The sequence below is a fragment of the Phoca vitulina genome, unplaced genomic scaffold (genome assembly GCF_004348235.1).
Source record: "Phoca vitulina isolate PV1807 unplaced genomic scaffold, GSC_HSeal_1.0 scaffold3, whole genome shotgun sequence".
Taxonomy (NCBI): Eukaryota; Metazoa; Chordata; class Mammalia; order Carnivora; family Phocidae; genus Phoca; species Phoca vitulina.
Genome location: NW_022589706.1, coordinates 52,736,128 through 52,757,158, shown reverse-complemented (window position 1 = coordinate 52,757,158; position 21,031 = coordinate 52,736,128). Strand labels below are relative to the sequence as shown.

Here is a 21,031-nt window from a genome sequence, read left to right as displayed (position 1 = left end):
AATCTGCTAATTGTTTCTGGAACTTTGATGCAGCAGTCAGCTTTTATTGAATTTGGGAGAAAACTGTGTATTCTGATTACCACTTTTATGCTCTGAATTATGTGCCACAATTGGAATGTTGGTGCTTTTCCCCTTGCAAATCTTCCTTTTCTCCTCTCTGAGCGATCAAAGGTCACTTCACTTGTATTTCTCAATGTCCACCATGTGTGGAACTACAGAGAAGAACAAGCAAGTGTAGAGGAGACACAGCTGTGGGGTACCTGGGAGGTGCTGTTCGTTGGGCATCCGACTCTTCATTTTGGCTCAGGTCGTGATCTTAGGGTCATGAGAAAGTAAATAATATAATTCATCTCACCTTCACTCCTATCTTGCTGAGTAAAGCAATGTGACTAGATTGGTGTGTATCCTTTTATACCTTTCTCCAAGACCAAATACATATAAAACTATGCATATAGAGGGGCACCTGGGTGGCTCAGTCGTTAAGCACCTGCCTTCGGCTCAGGTCATGATCCCAGGGTCCTGGGGTCGAGCCCCACATCAGGCTCCCTGCTCGGCAGGAAGCCTTCTTCTTCCTCTCCCACCCCCTCTGCTTGTGTTCCCTCTCTCGCTGTGTCTCTCTCTATCAAATAAATAAATAATTAATTAAAAAAAAAAAAAACTATACATATATAGAGAGCTATTTCCCTGTTTTTAAAAGGGGCTAAACTTCACACATTATTTTGAAACTTGCATTCTCATTTAATAATACATCATGGATAACATTCCAGTTTTGGACACAAAGATTTATTCCAATCTTTTTAATGCTGCATACTATTTTATAGTATAATGTGCTATAATTTAATTAACCACTCCACTCCTGATAGACCTTCAGATTTTTCTCAGGTCATGCTATAAAAATGCTATAATAGGGGCATCTGGGTGGCTCAGTCATTAAGTGTCTGCCTTCGGCTCAGGTCATGATCCCAGGGTCCTGGGATTGAGCCCCACATTGGGCTCCCTGCTCCATGGGAAGCCTGTTTCTCCCTCTCCCACTCCCCTGCTTGTGTTTCCTCTCTTGCTGTGTCTCTCTCTGTCAAATAAATAAATAAAATCTTAAAAAAGAAATAAAAATAAAAATGCTATAATAGTGGGTATATTTATAAATTCTTAGTTTTTGATTGGGTTGTCATAGTGGGTGCCAAAAAGTGGGTTGAATGAGTCAATGTGTGTATAGGAACTCCATATTTTCTCTTTTGAAGGTGCCAAGGGCTTTTCTTTCTTCTGAATCTTTAGGAGCAGCCAATACTTCAGTTTTGGGTGGAGGGAGTAGTGATTTTCAGCTTTGACTCTATTCAAGGCATCTTATAAGCCAGCAGCACCCAAACTTGGTCTCAGGACCCTTATGCTCTCCAAAATTAATGAGAACACTAAAGAGATTTTTTTGTTAATAGGAGTAATATCTATCAATATTTACCATACTAGAAGTTAAAGCTGAGAAATTTAAAAATATTTATGATTTTCTTTTAAAATAACAATAATAAATACATTACATATTAACATAAATAATATATTTTTATGAAAAGAAGTTATGATTTAGTTAGATTTCCAAAACAAAACAAAGCTAAAAGAATGGCATTTTTTTCTTTTGCACATTTCTTTAATATTTAGCTTAATAAAAGACAGCTGGATTCTGATAATCTGCTTCTGCATTTTGGTAAGTTGTTTTGGTTGAATGATATTAAGAAAATTGGGCTCACACAAATATGTAGCAGGAAAAGAGGAGTACTTTAATAGAAAATTCAGATTATTGTGGATATTCTTCTTTGATACTACATCAAAACTTGACAAACAGTAGTTTCATAAAAGTTATATACAATGTGGAATCTGAAATCATATCAATAAATGTATACTCTGTTACATTAAGGTTCATTATTCTATTTTGCTTTTTGAATGGATCTCTTACTCATACATTGGTCATTTAAAAAAATATTGGTTCCCTGAGTAATTTAGGGCTTTCAAGTGCAGTTGTCAAGCTCACCACCAATCTTATCAGAAAAGTCTTACAGTAGTTGGAAGATGTCAAGATGCTTGCAGTAAATACTAGTTTTCTAAAATCCTAATTTCCACTTTAAATCTCAAAGGTTATCATTGGAAACATATACTGTTAATTATTTTCCTTGAAGCTACAGACTATTCATTTTGAATAAAATATTTGCCAAATGCCCAATTATGAATAACCATAGTTTGTCTATCATTGGTTCTTTCAAACAAATGATGCTCCACAGAAAAGAGGCTAGTTTAGCTTGTAACTCAAACAATCTCATGAGTGATTTTTCTTCAGTCAATCTTTATACTTCCATGCTTTAAGCATACTTGTTTATTTCTTCCCACAGAATATGAAAAAGATGTCTATTCAGTGGTCAAGATTTAAGAAAATCTGTATGTTTTCCTGCATCATAAAGAACATTTTTAACTGTAACTAGGTTTTGTTTTTGTTTTCTTCCTGAAAGGGTGTAACAGTGAAGAAATTAATGATTACTTTAGTGGTTTGGTGCCAGTGCTTTGATTCATGCTAAGGCTTCAAAAGTTTTATATTCCATTGCTTTTATACCATCAGTGCAAATGCCAATAGAGTGAAAAAGGTAATGGATTTTGGCCTTATTTTGAAAATATTTTCACTTCATTAACCCCCTGAAAAGATTTTAGGCTTCCTCAAGGGTGCATCCAGTGTTGAAAACCACTCTTTTAGATCAGTGCTTCTCAAATATTAATGCACACACAAATTGCTTGGGGATCTTATTAAAATACAAATTTGAGGAGTGCCTGGGTGGCTCAGTCAGTTAAGCCTCTGACTCTTGATTTCGGCTCAGGTCATGATCTCAGGGCTATGAGATGGAGCCTTGCATCAGGCTCCACGCTGGGCATGGAGCCTGCTTAAGATTCTCTCTCTTGGGCGCCTGGGTGGCTCAGTCGTTAAGCGTCTGCCTTCGGCTCAGGTCATGATCCCAGGGTCCTGGGATCGAGCTCCGCATCGGGCTCACTGCTCGGCAGGAAGCCTGCTTCTCCCCCTCCCACTCCCCCTGCTTGTGTTTCTGCTCTCGCTGTGTCTCTCTCTCTGTCAAAAAAATTAATAAAATCTTTAAAAAAAAAAAAAAAAGATTCTCTCTCTCTCTCCTTCTCCCTCTGCCATGCCCCCCCACAATAATACAGATTTGAATTCAGTAGTCTTGAAGTGGGACCTGAAAGTTGCTTTTGTAACAAGTTCCCAGGTGAAGATGATACTTCCTGTAGATGGCACACTTTGAGTGGCAAGAACCTAGACCTGCACAGTTTTAAAGTAATTAAAATAAAATAAAATAAAATATTCAGTTAATCAGTCATATTAGGCACATTTTGAGCACTCCAAGCCACGTGAGGCTAGTGGCTATCATATTGGCCAGAATAGAGAATATTTCCATCATCACAGAAAGTCATTGGGTGGTTCTGCTCTAGATTGTTTACATGGAGTTAATAATGACAGGCTCACGTAACTGAATTCATTCAAATATCAATCAGAAGCTATTCTTCAAAACATATGTGGGGATAACTTCAGTATTTTTCTGATCAGTGCAACAGAGGCAAATAATTTAAAATTTTAAAAAATGGTTTAAACTCAATAGCTTCAAGTTGCCTGATGAATTTCTTACAAACTCCCTCGTGCCATGCCGTGTTCTTTATGAGCTGTGTGAACTGATATTGCCAAGACTGGTGCATGATATTCCACGTTTGTGGAAGGAGGGAATCTATTTAAAAGATAAAATGATTAAGAGTAACCGATATGAAGATAGAAAAATCCTTACTCCCTGTAAATGATTTTCATAATAAAAACACGGTCCTCCATACAACTCTCAAGTACCAAGTTCAGTGAAAAAAAGCTCCACTGGGGAGAATAAAAGGTTGTGCCTCAGAGGTTAGCGGGCGGGATAGTGTTTCTTCTGGGCAAACGCCAGTGCAGACAGCGTGCTGAGAGGCATTTCTTGGAGTTCACTTGGGCAGCTCTTGATCTGATGAGAGCTGGCCAAACTCTGCATACCCCACCTGCCTCAAGGAAACATTCCAAGGTAGGCTTTCCAGAAGCATTCCTCGTCTGCAAAGTTCGCAAGCTGAGACGAGCCTAGTTGGAGGGAAGAGCAAGTAAAAGCTAACAAAAATAAGAAGAGGGAAGTCAGGGAGGCTGTTCTGACTGCACTATGGGCTCTTCTCTAGGTTATTTTCTGTCACGTCTATATCCATAAGTACAGTTTACTATAGACTCATAAGGAGTAAGTTGCAAATGTAGCACGCCTGAAATGTAGCTGGTTATTTGGGGCGATAAGAACATCCCAACAGCAAAGCAAGAAGGCTTTTGTCAAACATTCCAGTTTTAAAAAAGTGAATATGGTGCTGGATGTCCTGGGAGAAATGAAAATTCCTACCCTGCTATTGGTCTCTCTTTATGTACCTAACATACTTCCATTAAATTCTTCAGTGAGAACTAAGAGGAGGAAAAGAGAGTGTTCCATCCATCTTGGTACTGATCTGCCGGTGTCCAGAAGCACGAGATTAGCAGCTCTTGTAATTTCATCCTCCAGGGTAGGTGCAGATGTTGTTCTTGTCAGTTCAGTTCTCATTTGGGTAGATGTGTCTTGGCTTCGAAACTTCTCAGACATCAGTAAAATACCCCCACGAGGAACTGACTGATGAACTCTGCTGGAATTTACGTCTAGGAAACATGTTTTTCTGCTGCCGCATTAGCTGTCACTCTGTGGTTTTGAGAGTCTGGTACCACCATTCCTTCAGTCTCTTGGCTCCCATGTTCACAACTTCAGAGCCAAGACTTAACTCTGGGTTCTGTCTTGGACCCTGGAGTCAAATCTCAGTGGTCACCATGAATGTGAGAGACCGGGCTGGGGGCATTGTTTTTATTTACTTGAGACAAAAATAGGGACATTTTAGGTGAAAAGCAGGACTTCCTTTTGCTCTCTGGTGTGGAGGTGGGGGACGATGGGAGGCCGGTGGGCTGGCATGTTTACAGACAACCAGCTGGAGGAGCTCTGCGCACGGTGCCTGCCCCTCTCAGGCAGGTGTGGCCCCTGGTTCCCACTAGTTCCCACCTGGGTCACTTGCCTCAGTTACTCTATCTGCCTGGGCCCCACATTTGCTTGTGTGATTCCTGCATTTAGTGAAACACCGATCTCTTGTCAGTTTCATAATCTAATCTGCCTCTGGGTATCAGAGTGACAACTGTTCAGCAGTGACGTGGTAAGAAAGGCCAGTTTGTAAAGACAAGGAATTGGTGGCCAAGTTGTCCTCTGCAATTTCTCAATGAACAATTGGCATTTACTAAGAACCCACTATGTGCCAGGCCATGAGTTAGGTGCCAGCACACCTTTCAAACTTATTTGTCAAAAGAAAGAAAAAAAAATAAAGGGATATCTTGTGGAATTTTTACAGCAACCAAATCCATGAATGTGTATTAGGACCAGAAAGGCTTAATGTTAAATATAGTGGAAAATAAACCCTGAAGGCAAGCAGGAATATTTTTAGAATGCTCCACCTTTTTCTTTTTAAAGACAAAATGGTTTGAGAGTTCACATGTCTACATACAGAATTTTCTTTTGTTTCTTGTTGGTTCAGCATCATTATCTTAAACTTTATTTATTTATTTTTTTTTTTTAAGATTTTATTTATTTGACAGAGAGAGACACAGCGAGAGAGGGAACACAAGCAGGGGGAGTGGGAGAGGGAGGAGCAGGCTTCCCGCTGAGCAGGGAGCCCGATGCGGGGCTCGATCCCAGGACCCCGGGATCATGACCTGAGCCGAAGGCAGACGCTTAACGACTGAGCCACCCAGGCGCCCCATTATCTTAAACTTTAATGTGCTTAAAAATATTGTATAGAATAGTGTATAAAACCATGGATTCTCAGACTTTATAGTCTACTTAAGGGATTATGCAAGGGTAATTTTCTCCCTAACCAAGTTTTGCCTTAAAAGATAATTTTCATTTCTACCCTTGAGTAAGGTGCTATTACACTATATTTATGAAAGATTCTAGGCATTAGCATTACTTTAAAATAGTATTTGAAGAGATTAGACAAGATTCTTGGAATAGGTGAAATTTTAATCCTAAGTAGTTTGACATGAGACTGTTAGTCCTTCTCCCCTTCCCAAAGTTTACATCACTTGGTACAATTATTAGATAAATGTGCTTGTTTTCCAGCTGAAACCAAAACACCATAAGCATTCTCTACACTTGCAAATGGGTTTAATTTTTTTTCAGTTAGGAACAAATGCCATAAAATACTTCTGTTCAGAAAGAGCAGCTCATCATCAGTGATAGAAAAACAAAGATGACAGACATTTGTGAATGTGTTAAGTGATTGTTCTAGTATATTTCTACCATAAAAGCAATTTATTCAACTACTTAAGAGTGTGTTTGGCAACCATTTCAGTCTTCAAAGATGAAGTTCTACCTAAATTTGGTAGATCTCCAGGAGGCACTCCTGAGGTCATTTTGGCCAATGCAGTTGATTGTTAGTGGAAGCTCTTAAAATGTTCTAGGAGAAAAATCATCCCTTCCAGTTTCAACCAAATCCTTGTCTACTGCTCACTCCACTCTAAGAGCTCATTTCTTAGTTACAGCCATGTGTAGTAGGTTGAAATTAAACTGGTTCTACCTGAAGGAGCACTTACAGGGCACCTTCAGGGGCCAACGAAGGTGTGCTAGGAGGACTTCACATTTAGACTTTTGCTGTCATCTTTAAATAATGTTGCACATCATTTAAAGGAAAATGAATGAAGGTGTGTGTCATTTATGTCCTTTGACTAGACAACATTGCCTAAGGTGATATTAACCTATTCTCTTGAAACTTGCTATTCACTTGTTAATAGCACAGTTATATTGCATTGAGTTTTTCTGTGTTAGAGATGTTACTTTGTCTACCATAAAGACTTGAAATATATCATAGTTTTTGAACCATATTTTGGTGTTTTTTTATTATTAAATATGAATGACCTCAAAAAATAGAAATGCCCTGAGCCCGTCTAGACCTCTAAGTAGCCCTGCTTGCGATCTAAAGCAGGCAAAGTTATTTTTATTTTGTATTTTTATTTATTTATTATTATTATTTTTAAATTTAATTTAATTTTATTACGTTACATTAGTCACCATACAATACATCATTAGTTTTTTTTAATTTTATTACGTTATGTTAATCACCATACATTACATCATTAGTTTTTGATGTAGTGTTCCATGATTCATTGTTTTCGTATAACATCCAGTGCTCCATGCAGTACGTGCCCTCCTTGATACCCATCACCAGGCTAACCCATCCCCCCACCCCCCCTCCCCTCTAAAACCCTCGGTTTGTCTCTCAGAGTCCATAGTCTCTCATGGTTCGTCTCCCCCTCCAATTTTTTTTTTAAGATTTTATTAATTTATTTGACAGAGAGAGACACAGTGAGAGAGGGAACACAAGCAGGCAGAGTGGGAGAGAGAGAAGCAGGTTTCCCGCTGAGCAGGGAGCCTGATGCGGGCTCGATCCCAGGACCCCGGGATCATGACCTGAGGTGAAGGCAGATGCTTAACGACTGAGCCACCCAGGCACCCCACCCCCTCCGATTCCCCCCCTTCATTTTTCCCTTCCTTCTCCTAATGTCCTCCATGCTATTCCTTATGTTCCACAAATAAGTGAAACCATATGATAATTGATTTCTCTGCTTGACTTATTTCACCTAGCATAATCTCCTCCAGTCCCATTCATGTTGATGTAAAAGTTGGGTATTCATCCTTTCTGATGGCTGAGTAATATTCCATTGTATATATGGACCACATCTTCTTTATCCATTCATCTGCTGAAGGGCATCTCGGCTCTTTCCACAGTGCGGCTATTGTGGACATTGCTGCTATGAACACTGGGATGCATATGGCCCTTCTTTTCACTACATCTGTGTCTTTGGGGTAAATACCCAGTAGTGCAATTGCTGGGTCATAGGGTAGCTCTATTTTTAGCTTTTTGAGGAACCTCCACACTGCTTTCCAAAGTAGCTGTACCAACATGCATTCCCACCAACAGTGTAAACCGGTTCCCCTTCCTCCACAACCTCTCCAACATTTGTTGTTTCTTGCCTTGTCAATTTTTGCCATTCTAACTGGTGTAAGATTGTATCTCAATGTGGTTTTTGATTTGAATTTCCCTGATCGCTAATGATGATGAACATTTTTTCATGTGTCTGTTAGCCATTTGTATGTCTTCTTTGGAGAAGTGTCTGTTCATGTCTTCTGCCTTGATTATTTGTTTTTTGGGTGTTGAGTTTGAGAAGTTCTTTATAGATCTTGGATATCAGTCCTTTGTCTGTAGTGTTATTTGCAGAAATCTTCTCCCATTCTGTGGGTTGCCTCTGTTTTGTTGACTTTTTCCTTTGGGCTGTGCAGAAGCTTTTTATCTTGATGAAGTCCCAAAAGTTCATTTTTGCTTTTGTTTCACTAGCCTTTGGAGATGTATCTTGAAAGAAGTTGCTGTGGCCAATGTCAAAGAGGTTACTGCCTATGTTCTCCTCTAGGATTTTGATGGATTCCTGTCTCACATTGAAGTCTTTCATCCATTTTAGTTTATCTTTGTGTATGGTGTTAGAGAATGGTCGAGTTTCATTCTTCTGTATATAGCTGTCCAATTTTCCCAGCACCATTTATTGAAGAGACTGTCTTTTTTCCATTGCGTATTTTTTCCTGCTTTGTCAAAGATTATTTGACCATTGAGTTGAGGGTCCATATCTAGGTTCTCCATTCTGTTCCATTGGTCTATATGTCTGTTTTTGTGCCAGTTCCATGCTGCCTTGGTGATCACTGTTTTGTAATATAGCTTGAGGTTTTATGGTGAAAAAATTTATATTTATATTTATTTATTTATTTATTTATTTATTAGATTTATTTAGATTTAGCCAGCTGGACGGAGTTTAGATGATCCCAATTTTGTTGGCAACACCCAAAGCATCATAGTCAGGAGCCAGTTGAACATATGCCTTCTTCTCTCCATCAGGTCTGATCAAGGTGTTGACCTTGGCCACATCAATGTCGTAGAGCTTCTTCACAGCCTGTTTGATCTGGTGCTGGTTGGCCTTGGCATCCACAATGAACACAAGCATGTTGTTGTCTTCTATTTTCTTCATGGCTGACTCAGTAGTCAGAGAAACAAGCATAATGATCAAGCTTGTTTCTCCTGGGGGCACTCTTTCGAAGATATTTGGGCTGCCTTCAGAGACACAGTGTCTTGGGTTGTTGGAATGTAGGTGATGGGCAGGTCTTTTTTATTTGTGACTGTGTACACCTTTCAGCACCACTTTCTTGGCCTTCAAAGCCTTTGCTTTGGCTTCCGCTTTGGGAGGGGCAGGGGCTTCCTTCTTAGCCTTTGGTGCCATCTTCATGGAAGGGATCCAGGCAAAGTTATTTTTAATTGACAACTTAGAATATTAGTGTCTAAGGTACATTTAAATAATTTAGCCACAAATTAATTACCATATATTTCTTGCCAGAAGCTCTTTTAGAGGCAGCCTAATGAACATGTTAACTCTCTCCAACTTTGTTCTTTAGCTTTGTCCCTAAGCTACCTGAGTAACAGTGATGTCAGCCAGGCTACGTTATTCCTGAAGAATTGTGTTAAGATTTCTTGGCTCTCAGCTTTTGTAGGATGCTAGAGACTCATAGATATCATTTATTCCAGTTCCTACATTTTAGAAATAAAGAAATTGATGTCCAGAGATGTGAAATAACTTATTCAAAAATCACAAAGGTAGTAAGTGGCAGAATCAATACTAAAAATTCATCTTCCTTTTCCTTTATGTGGCAACCCATTGGAAATGGCAGGCTCTCTTGCTCTCCTCCACTGTGTTTCCTTCCTCCTCCATGCACCTTATCTGTAGCTTCTGGTTTTGAACACCTTGAGTTAGCAGTGATGAGTAGAAAACATTCATTCTGCTAAATGTTTAAGAAATTCTTTAAGATGTTCCACATATCCTTGTTCATTCATTGCCAACAGTTACTTCCAAAAGGAATCTACACTCCACACATTGAGGGGAAACTTTTGACTGGAGAGTCTGTGTTGGGCCAGGTACTATGCAATATGTTTCTTTGATTGACTTTGAAATTAGTAAAAATTAAATGGAGCATAAAACTTAATATCACCACTGCCTCTATAATGAAATCATTCTAATATAAGCAGTACAACCAGACTATGTGGCTTCAAATATATTCTATCACATTAGGCTTGGGATCCTGAGTAAGTTACTTAACTTCTCTGTGACTCAGTTTCCTTTCATAAAGTGGGGCTATTAATAGTTTTTATCTAATAGAATTGACGTAAGGAATAGAGTAAACATTACATGCAAAGCTTTTGGAATAGTGCCTGGCACCTAGCCATTATTGGTATTTTTATAGTCCAATACAGGTTTTCTTACTGCAAGGCATGCATAATGGGAATTTTGGAGTATGCATCTCAAATCAATATTTATATTTATAGCATTGTGTTTTTATGTGTCTTATATAAACTACAAAAATAGCACTTAAAATTGGTGAGATAAAAATTAAATCTTTTTGGATGACTGTCTTGCATATCCATTCCTACTGGAAACTCTGGACACCAGTGGTATATTCTCATGCCTTTTGTTTTATGTTATTGCTTGCTTCAACTTTATTTCACAGTCTACCATCAACCACAAAAATTCTTTCCCAAAGCAATCGTGCTTATGATAATATTGTTAACTTTAATCAAATTTAGTGGTTTAAAGTGCTGATAACCTTACAACATATATCTTCAGTAATTAAGGATTTTTCTCTCCATCTGGTACCAGTGGAATTATTCTGTGGTGATTAGTCATAGGCTGTAACAAATTACATTGTATGCTTAGTGGTTAGGTTTTTTTTTTTTTTATTGCTTAAATATGAAGGCTATAATAGTTTTTTTCAGTGTCTTTGTTTTTTTCTACAATGTTTTGTTTATAGATGGAAATGCATCAAAATTTTTCTCTCTTTTTTTTTTTCATATGTTAGTTTGTCAGTGGAGGATTGTGCATATGGTCCTAGTTACCATAGGGAACCAGAGACATTCTACTGAGGTCTTGGATGTTCCATATGTCAGAGTCCCAGATGGGCTGCAGATGACACTAAAATGAAGGTTGTCTTTGCATATCTTTCTACTAAGACATATCAAACACAAATTGTAGGATGATTAATGTTATAGGGGTTATTTTTCTAATTTTTATGTGGTTATGGAAGTTGTTGGTGTATCGCCAAGATGATAAGCAATTAAAAAATTCAAATCCATTTTTTATTTAAAGATTTAAGTTGAATACTCATTTTCATTTTGGAGGAAGAAAAAACACTCTCCACTTAATAATGATATAGTAAGTATGAATGTGTTATTGGGATTGTTAGGAAGTTTATTTCACAACTTGTCTTAGCCACAGTTTTAAAAAGCAATTATTCCATACTATTTTAGAATTATACTAGGATTATCCTAGATTTTATGTATATTATTTCATAAATAATATTCTACCTCATGTTACTTTAAGATAAAAAAGTTTTTAGTTAGCTAAGATTAATTCAATTATTGCAATGATAAATATTTTTGGGGAATTCTATGGAGTTTGCAAAGAATGTAGAAGATGGGGCACCTGGGTGGCTCAGTCGTTAAGTGTCTGCCTTCAGCTCAGGTCATGATCCCAGGGTTCTGGGATCGAGCCCCACATCGGGCTCCCTGCTCTGTGGGAAGCCTGCTCTCCCTCTCCCTCTGCTGCTCCCCCTCCTTGTGCTCTCTCTCTCTCTGTGTCAAATAAATAAATAAAATCTTTAAAAAAAAAAAAAAAGAATGTAGAAGACATAGTATACAACCTCATGTGAGTAAAAATTATATACAGAGATAAAATGCTTAGAAATACAAATAAACAGAATCTAAAAACATATACACAATTACATGTAATGATGATTATCTAAGTACAGAAAGCAGAAAGGTGGTTGGTTCAGACAGTGAATTGAGAATATAGTTAATGGAAACATTTGAATACAGCTATGATTAAACTAGAATGACTTTATGACTGAGGAGGATTTTTAATAAGTATATTTATGGTTTAGAGGAGAAGAAGAAACAAATACCTCTGCCCTTAGAGAGTTCATATGATCTAGTGTGGCCCAGGACTTAAATTTGTGCAGACCTCATATGTTGGCTATGATTTGGTGCCAGTCTTGCATAGGAAGGCAAGAGTAGGCTCCATCACAAATGTTGATATTCGCATGAAACTATATTCTCCATTTAGTTATCTAGGCACTGTATTACAAAAAATTATGGTGTTGTTGCTAAGCATTCATAAATAATCATAAATGGTGATCCAACTTTGTTGGAGAAGATCAATGTAAGCTTTGGTCTCATTTTAAGGATAGTTTATGTGGTGATTAGTTTTACATGTCAGCTTGGCTAGACTATGGTACTGAGTTGTTTGATCAAACATAAGGCTAGATGTTTCTGTGAAGGTACATTTTAGATGTGATTAATATTTAAATCAGTAGACTTTGAACAAAACAGATTATTCTCCATGACATGGATGGTTCTATCCAGTCAGTTGAAGGCCTTAAGAGAAAAGATAGATCCCGTGAGAAAGAATTCTGCGTCCCTACTGCCTTCACACCTGACACTGCAATATCACCTCTTCCCTGGGTCGCAAGCCTGCCCTGCAGATTTTGGGTTTGCTACCTTCCACAATTGCATGAACCAATTTCTTCAACTGAATCAATCACTCTTTCTCTCTTTTTCTGTATATATATCTTATTGGTTCTGTTTCTCTGAACATTTGCTATTACTCATGGTGATTGGTCTTTCCCCCAAAGCACAGTAAGATTTTATCTTTTAGTGATCATACTACCTCCATCTATTCAAGAAACAATGTCAAAAAAGCAATCACTCAGTGACCTCAGTGACCTCTAAAAGTATATATTTCTTAGTTATAATTTGATATTTATTTGTAGCATGCTCCATAAAAATGTATTCCTTGAAATTAAAAAATATTTGATATCGTCTATTTGTGTTTTTATTACTTTTCAACTTAAGTCACATAGAGTAGAAGCATTATGTATTCACATTTTATTTAATTGTACATGGAACTGTAGTTATATTTTTCCTTCCTTCCCTTTTTCCTTCCTTCCCTCTCCTCTCCCCTTCCTTCCTTCCTTCCTTCCTTCCTTCCTTCCCTTCATCAGTTCTGTAATAATATTCTGAGGTCTGTTTATCATTTTTTAATATATGAACATTGTATTTGCCATTAATAGAATACAACATATTTTAATCACAACTTAATTTCCTGATTTTAGGTCTTATTTAAGAAATAATTTACTGGAAAAGTATGGAATCATAGATGATCAAGTTTCAAAAATTTTATTCTACCAAGTCCCCTGATTTGTTACTTTGAATTTTATCTTCAAATTTACTATGTTGAACCATATGAAATTGCTGATATTTAACCATTTATTATCTACAATTTTTTATTACAAAAAATGGTTTTTTTGTAATAAAAAATTGGTAAAAAAATTGGTAGTAATAAAAAATTCCAAATATTTGCTTTGGGATGGTTATTTATTTATGTTTCCTTTTTTTAATTAATTAATTAATTTTTTATTATGTTATGTTAATCACCATACATTACATCATTAGTTTTTGATATTTATTTATTTTTCTTTACTAATTATTGTCTTCCTCAACTTAAATCACATTATTAGTCCACACACAAAAAGAATGTTCTAAAAAAGATAAATAGGGTGGGAGTGAAATAAGAAAAAGATGATGATTATGTTATAATGTAATACAGTGTAAGTTTCCTTTTGGGGTCAGATAGGGTGCTGCTCTGAAAATATGTGGGTGAGCTATAATATTTGTGTTAAAATAATGCTCTTAATTTTGCTGTACTAAAACTCATCATGTAACATGTGGTTCACTGAGGGTCAATTCCCTCAAGTACATTATGTGCTGTGTGAAGTTTGAAACTAGTAATCTTAACGGTACATAAAATGGTAGGATTGAAATGTGGTCTGGACAAGATGCCACAAGATGAAATACCAGAAGGAAAGATGTTACCACAGTGCTGTTTGCCTTGTAATCATCCCTATATCCATTTACTTTAGTTTTTTGTTCGTTTGTTTGTTTGTTTGTTTTTAACTCAAGGATAACCTAAATATTTGAGTTAATCTAGTAGATTCTTAAAGCCATCTGCTTATTTGATTTTTGCCATATAAAAAATATAGCATAATTGTAAAATGTTTACATTAGCCAAGGAAATATAGATTAAGAAAAGAAAATTAGGAGAGATATCGTAAGTATTTTTAAATTCTGGATCCTCCAAGGGAAGATGGAGAAGGCTTTTTTATGATGCTTTGGACTAGAAGTTTATCAACCAACAGTCTTCAAGTTTTGATGTAGCCATATAGGGTTTTTTAAATGGAGACATTTCCCATAAAAATCTGTTCTTCAAGCTTCTCTTGAAAACCGAGAACACTTTGGCAACATTCAGTCTGCTTCCTTTCATGGCAACAATCATCAATTTTGGAATGGTAGTGACCTGCTTTAGACTAGGCAAGTGCTCTCTTGTTTGCCCCAATGCCACCACTCCTGGCCAACTTCACATAACTATTATTTAACTGCTTTCTGTAGATATCTGAGTTTGTGACTCAGAAAAGAGGCATATTTTAGTTTAGCATGACAACTTTATTTTTTGAGGCATAATTGACATATAACATTATATTAGTTTCAAGTATACAACATAATGATTTGATATTTGCATATATTGTAAAATAATCATCATAGTAAGTTCCATCACCATATGTAGTTACAGAACTTTTTTTCTTGTGATGAGAACTTTTAAGTTCTACTCTATTAGCAACTTTCAAATATGCAGTACAGTATTATTAACTATAGTCACCACAGCTTGATGACTTTAACCTTCTAACAGTGAGACAGACTGCCTTATGAGGTAGTGGGTGCCCCTGCTCTAAAGTGTTAAAGAGGGTCTGGTATAGTGGGAATCAAGAAATAAGTGTGAGTGGGGCGCCTGGGTGGCTCAGTTGTTTGAGTGACTGCCTTCGGCTCAGGTCATGATCCTTGAGTCCCGGGATTGAGTCCCGCATGGGGCTCCCTGCTCGGCGAGGAGTCTGCTTCTCCCTCTGACCCTTCCCCTCTCTCATGCTCTCTCTCTCTCATTCTCTCTCTCAAAATAAATTTTAAAAAATCTTAAAAAAAAAAGAAAAAAGTGTGAGATTTGGTAGATGGCCTCTTAAAATTCATTTCTGAACTCCTTTAATTCACTTCATTAACATAGCATCATTTTCTGAGAAGTGTTAGTCTTTACAAATTTCTTGTCATTTATTTAATACTTTTTTTTCAAGGAAGATAGTAATTTTATATATAAGAAATCAAAACATACGACTAGCATGTTTTGTGTTTTTTTTTTAAGATTTTTTATTTATTTTTTGACAGAGAGAGACATAGCGAGAGAGGGAACACAAGCAGGGGGAGTGGGAGAGGGAGAAGCAGGCTCCCCGCGGACCAGGGAGCCCGATGCGGAGCTGGATCCCAGGACTCTGGGATCATGACCTGAGCTGAAGGCAGATGTTTAACGACTGAGCCACCCAGGCGCCCCTAGCATATGTTTTAGATAATGAATGGAAAGTGTCTATGCATGAACCCAAGACCTACTGTCCCACATACATATTTGTTCATTTGGCATTTATTCATTGAGCACCTTATATGTGTTCAGGATCCTGTGGATGTAGGACTACAGTGAATAGACAAAGTATATGCTTTTATGGGAGTTTATATTTGGGCATGAGAAATAGAAAACAAATGAGTATATAATTTCAGAGAAGAGTAGGTGCTATGAAGAAAATAAAACAGAGTGAGACAATCTGCGTGCTCCTTTAGAAAAGGTGGTCAGAAATGCCCCCAAGGAAGTAACATTTGCTCTGCGAGTGAATGATTAGAAAGGGTGAGCTATGCAAGGATATAGTATTAAGGAACAGGAATGAGTTGACTTCTTCAATTCACAACAGGAAAGCTATCATAGATGTTCCCTAGTGAGCAAGGGAAAAGGGGAAGAAATGAAGCCATACTGTAGGGAATGTTCTGAGTACAATGGGAAGACATTAGAAGATTTTAATCTGGGGAATGATGTGATCTGATTAGCGTTTGAAGGATTACTTTGGCTGACCTATAAAGAATAAACTGCCAGGGACAAAAGAGGATGCAGGGAGACCAACTGGGAAAACTGTTCCTGTAATCTAGGATGGGTGGTAATGGTGAAGTGGTGAGAAATGATGGTACAAGATTTACACTGAATATGGAACCAACAGGAATTGATCAAGGATGAACTGGGAAGAGAAAGAGAAAGAAAAGAATCAGAGATGACTCCTATATCTTTGGATTGAGCAACTGGATGAATGATTGCTAGTAAGTGAAATAGTGAAGATTGAGAGAAACAAGTTCTCCCAACAAAAACCAAGTAACACACTAAATCTTTCCTGGAAATGGCAGGACATAAATACACAAGAGAAATATATTGGGTACTAAACACAAATATACAGTAAGAATATGGCACAGTCCCTGGGCCTGGAGGGCTCACAGTCTAGTAGAGGAAATACATGTCAAAAAAAGTCAATAAAAATTTATATCCAGGGATGCCTGGGTGGCTCAGTCGGTTAAGCATCTGCCTTCGGCTCAGGTCATGATCCCAGGGTCCTGGGATCGAGTCCCGCATGGGGTTCCTTGCTCAGCAGGGAGCCTGCTTCTCCCTTTGTCTGCTGCTCCCCCTGTTTGTGCTCTCTTGCTCACGCTCTCTCTGACAAATAAATAAAGTCTTTAAAAAATTATATCATATGACAGAGATGTGAACAAAGTGGAAGAGGAAGGAGCTTTCAGGATTCTCATTTCCTTATGATAAAAGAGGTTAGCAGGCAGTTTTAACAATGAGCTTGATTGGATGTCTCAGAAATGGCTAGCAGCACGACTTGTGAACTTACAAAAAACATTATTAATCACTGTTAACCTATTCTTTTATGGAGAAAAGATTGGATTTTATTTAGTCTTTTACCAGAGGCCTTATTTTCTCACACATCAATTATCCCAGTAATTCTCTGATTATCCCTTTACATCACATCATGGAAAGAATATGAAACATAAAAAAAAAAATTATTTCAGTCTGTTTCTTTCCTCTACAAATTCTAATCGTGTTTCCACTCCCCTATCTCTTTTCTGTCTCAACAGCAACCAAAGCCTACCAAGTGTTTCTTAAGAGTCCATTATGAGCTAACTACTTGTTTCTTTCCACATTCTCTTTACTTTCTGGCACTTTAAACTTTGAGTATGCTAAAATTTCCAGCTGTTATTTTAAAAGCATTCTTAGACTTCCTCTCTTCCTGACTTGAAGTTTTATTTTCCTCACCATCTCCTATCTGTCTCTTTCATCTTGTTCTTCATTTCCCTCTTTTGGCTTAAGTCACCAATAACCTGATAGTCAGCCATGGTTTTGCTTCCTGTGATTAAGCCCACTCCTTTCCCCCTGCCCCCATGCTCATCTTTCCCATTTCTTATTCTTCAATTGGAGCTTCCATATACTCCTTAGTTACCATTTCTCTTTATTTTTCTAGGTTGTTCCCTGTCCATATCACTTAATTCTGTTTTCTCTAACATGCTCTCTGCCAACCATTTCTTCAGTAAATCCATAATAAAAAATTAATACATGAACTTTTCATGCAACTTAAAATAATTTGATACATCGATTAAAGATGTTATGAACATCATCATGAATAGTTAATAATGCCAAACTGCAATGCCTACATTTTTTCCTTCTTGCTCACTGGGGTTTCCACTGATGTATTTTCTTAAAAAAAAAAAAAAATCTTACAAACAACTGATCTACTTGTCTACTTGGCTGGTTTTAGTTGGGCAGGGGCTGAGTACAGACTGTAATTAGGTGTGATCCAATAGTACCCAAAAAAAATCCAAATAAAAGGTTAACAAAATTAGATTTAGAGAATATAAAATGACATAAATGAAGACACACATGAAGAAAAAAAGAAAACAAAGAGTGAAGTACATTTCCAAGGTCCTTACTTTTTTTTTTTATTTTAATTTTATTATGTTAATCACCATACAGTACATCATTAGTTTTTGATGTAGTGTTCCATGATTCATTGTTTGCCTATAACACACAGTGCTCCATTCAATACGTGCCCTCTTTAATACCCATCACCAGGCTAACCCATCCCCCCAACCTCCTCCCCTCTAGAACCCTCAGTTTGTTTCTCAGAGTCCACAGTCTCTCATGGCTCGTCTCCCTCTCTGATTTCCCTCCTTCATTCTTCCCTTCCTACTATCTTCTTTTTTTTTTTTTTTTTTTAAACATATAATGTATTATTTGTTTCAGAGGTACAGGGTCCTTACTTTTTAATGGATATTTAAGAGAGCCCTTTACTGGAAATTTCTGTAGATTCAGGAAGAATTGCATTTCTTTGTAACTGAAGAGTTTTCCTCTTTTCCTATGCACAGCTATAAAGACTAAAGTCAAATTAATGGTTCAAATTATCTATTTATGTTTCCACTACCCTGAAGACATTTTAAGCCTAAATAATTTGGGGGGTTTTCTTTCTCAGTTTACTTATTTTTAGTTAGTTTTTTTTTTTTTTAACTTTAGTTGACACACAATGTTGCATTTATTTTAGGTGTACAATGTAGTGATTCAACTTCTCTCTGTGTTAGCAGCTCTCTGTCACCATACTATAGTACCATTGACTCTACTCCCTGTGCTCTGCCTTTTATTCCCTTGAATCCCATTAGGGCCCAAAACACTTTGTTTCCTTATCTATTGCCTACTTTTAATTTGTTATCTTGTTGCATAATATTTATCTCTTTAAGCCCCTCTCCCCCAATCGTTTCTGATGAGAGATGGGATATAAACACCCTTTCTTAATAAACACCCTTTTCTAACCATTTGGTGTCACTGTTCACCCTGTTTCTACTTCAGTCTTAACTGACTAGAATATGAGCCATTTGGTTAGAAAATCTGTCACATTTGGAAAGCAGGAGCCAGTCAGAGAGAAATTAAATTGTTTTTCTTTGTCTGCCTACTGTTCCAAGTTTCTGCTGGTGTTGCCAGTCATTTGGAGAGAGAAGTGTGGAGCTTGTTCAGCTGTCAGTGAGTGTGAAGGAGGTTGGGTGGAAGCATGCCAACCTCCACTTTTTGCCATGGAGTCAATAGCTGAAGGCTGGGGAGGCTCTCGGGAGGCTCCACCAGGTCATTCTTGAAGAAAGCAGCTGATGCTTTCTGAGGAAAGAATGCTTTGTCACTATTGTGAAACTGATGGCGTTGGTCTACTAGCAAAGCTCATATTTTCCACTTTCATATCTCTGCCTTTGAAAGTCTTTGTGGACAAAACAACCCTAAGGAAGACTATTCACTGAAGCTGAATTTGCCATATGGTTAGTTCAGTCATCCGACATTGAGGAGATGCTGAAATAGTAAGAATTTCTTTGTGTGAGTCAGTCCCTTAAGATGGCCAGGGAGCGTTAGGTCAGATCCCTTTGTATTTGTATGAGGAGAATGTGGCAGATATTAGAGGTGTAGCTCTCAAGTGTGAGATGGGAATGAGAAAGGCATGGATGGAGTGAATACATACTGGATTGAGAGAAGTTATTGAGGAAAATCTAGTCCTGTGGAGAATCGTGAAAAATATATGAACAATGGAGCTCACTAAAAAATACAGAAAGCTAATACGTGATATTTAAATTCAGAGACCAGTTTGTCAGACATTCAGTGTTAATGTATATCTATTTTCAGATCTGTAGCAGCAATCAGTGACTCAATTGCTGGGAAATTAGTCTTGTTGGCTTTAGGACTGTGACTCTTCCTATAGGTGAAGCATGTGTTGGAAAACTACTGTAGGGAGAAATTTCTCTCCCCCTTCCTTTTTTTTTTTTTTTTTTTAAGATTTTATTTATTTATTTGAGAGAGAGAATGAGATAGAGAGAGAGAGCATGAGAGGGGGGAGGGTCAGAGGGAGAAGCAGAGTCCCCGCTGAGCAGGGAGCCTGATGTGGGACTCTATCCCGGGACTCCAGGATCATGACCTGAGCCGAAGGCAGTCACTTAACCAACTGAGCCACCCAGGCGCCACTCTCCCCCTTCCTTTTGATGTTTATTTAGTGATTATCTGTATTATTATTCTAAGGGCTTTGGATGCATTATATCATTTAATACTTAGAGAAAGTTTAAGAAATCAACTCTGCTATCGCCTCCATTTTCTGAATGAAGAAATTGAAGCTGCAAAAGTTACTGAAGCAACTTGCCCAAGGTTACAGCTGGAAAATGGCCGAGCCAGGTTCAAACCCAGGCACCACTCAGGTTGTTAACCATTGTGCTATATACTTTCCTTCATGATATAGGTGCAAAAATGAAGGTAGAAAGTTAATCTTACCCCTAAATCTGTTAGTCATAAACTAACATTTGAAAGGGATCATTGAGACATTGATACATTGCTAAGGAACTGATGAGACACAGAGGAAAATGCCCTCAGCATAGAACTTTGCAAGACAATGTCAAACATGACTGCAAGATAAAACAGTTTTCATGCAGATGTTGGAGCTTGGCAAGGTATCATATACAACATTTATTAAGACCTACTCATGTACTAGGCTTATCTGCATCAGGTTTCATGGTTTTGAAAATGGATTCTATCACTTATTAGATGTGTGATCTTGTTCAGTTTACTTCATTTCTCTGGATTTTATTTTTCTCATTTGTAAAATAAGGATAGTAACTAGACAATGCTTTAGAAGGTTGTTGTGATGATTAAATGAGGTCGTATATGGTCTGATGCCTGGCAGGTTCTCAAGTGTTAGCTACCATCATTTTTAGCAGCAGCATCATCATCTCACTTAATTCCTTTTAATTCTCACAACGTTACTTACTACACGACAGGCAGCATTCTAAGCACTTCGTATTTATT

General features: G+C 37.5%; 1 pseudogene; it reads right to left on the bottom strand.

The window, feature by feature from the left end:
- Positions 1-8,956: 8,956 nt before the first annotated feature.
- On the bottom strand, positions 8,957-10,400 carry LOC116630032 (annotated as a pseudogene).
- Positions 10,401-21,031: the final 10,631 nt, after the last annotated feature.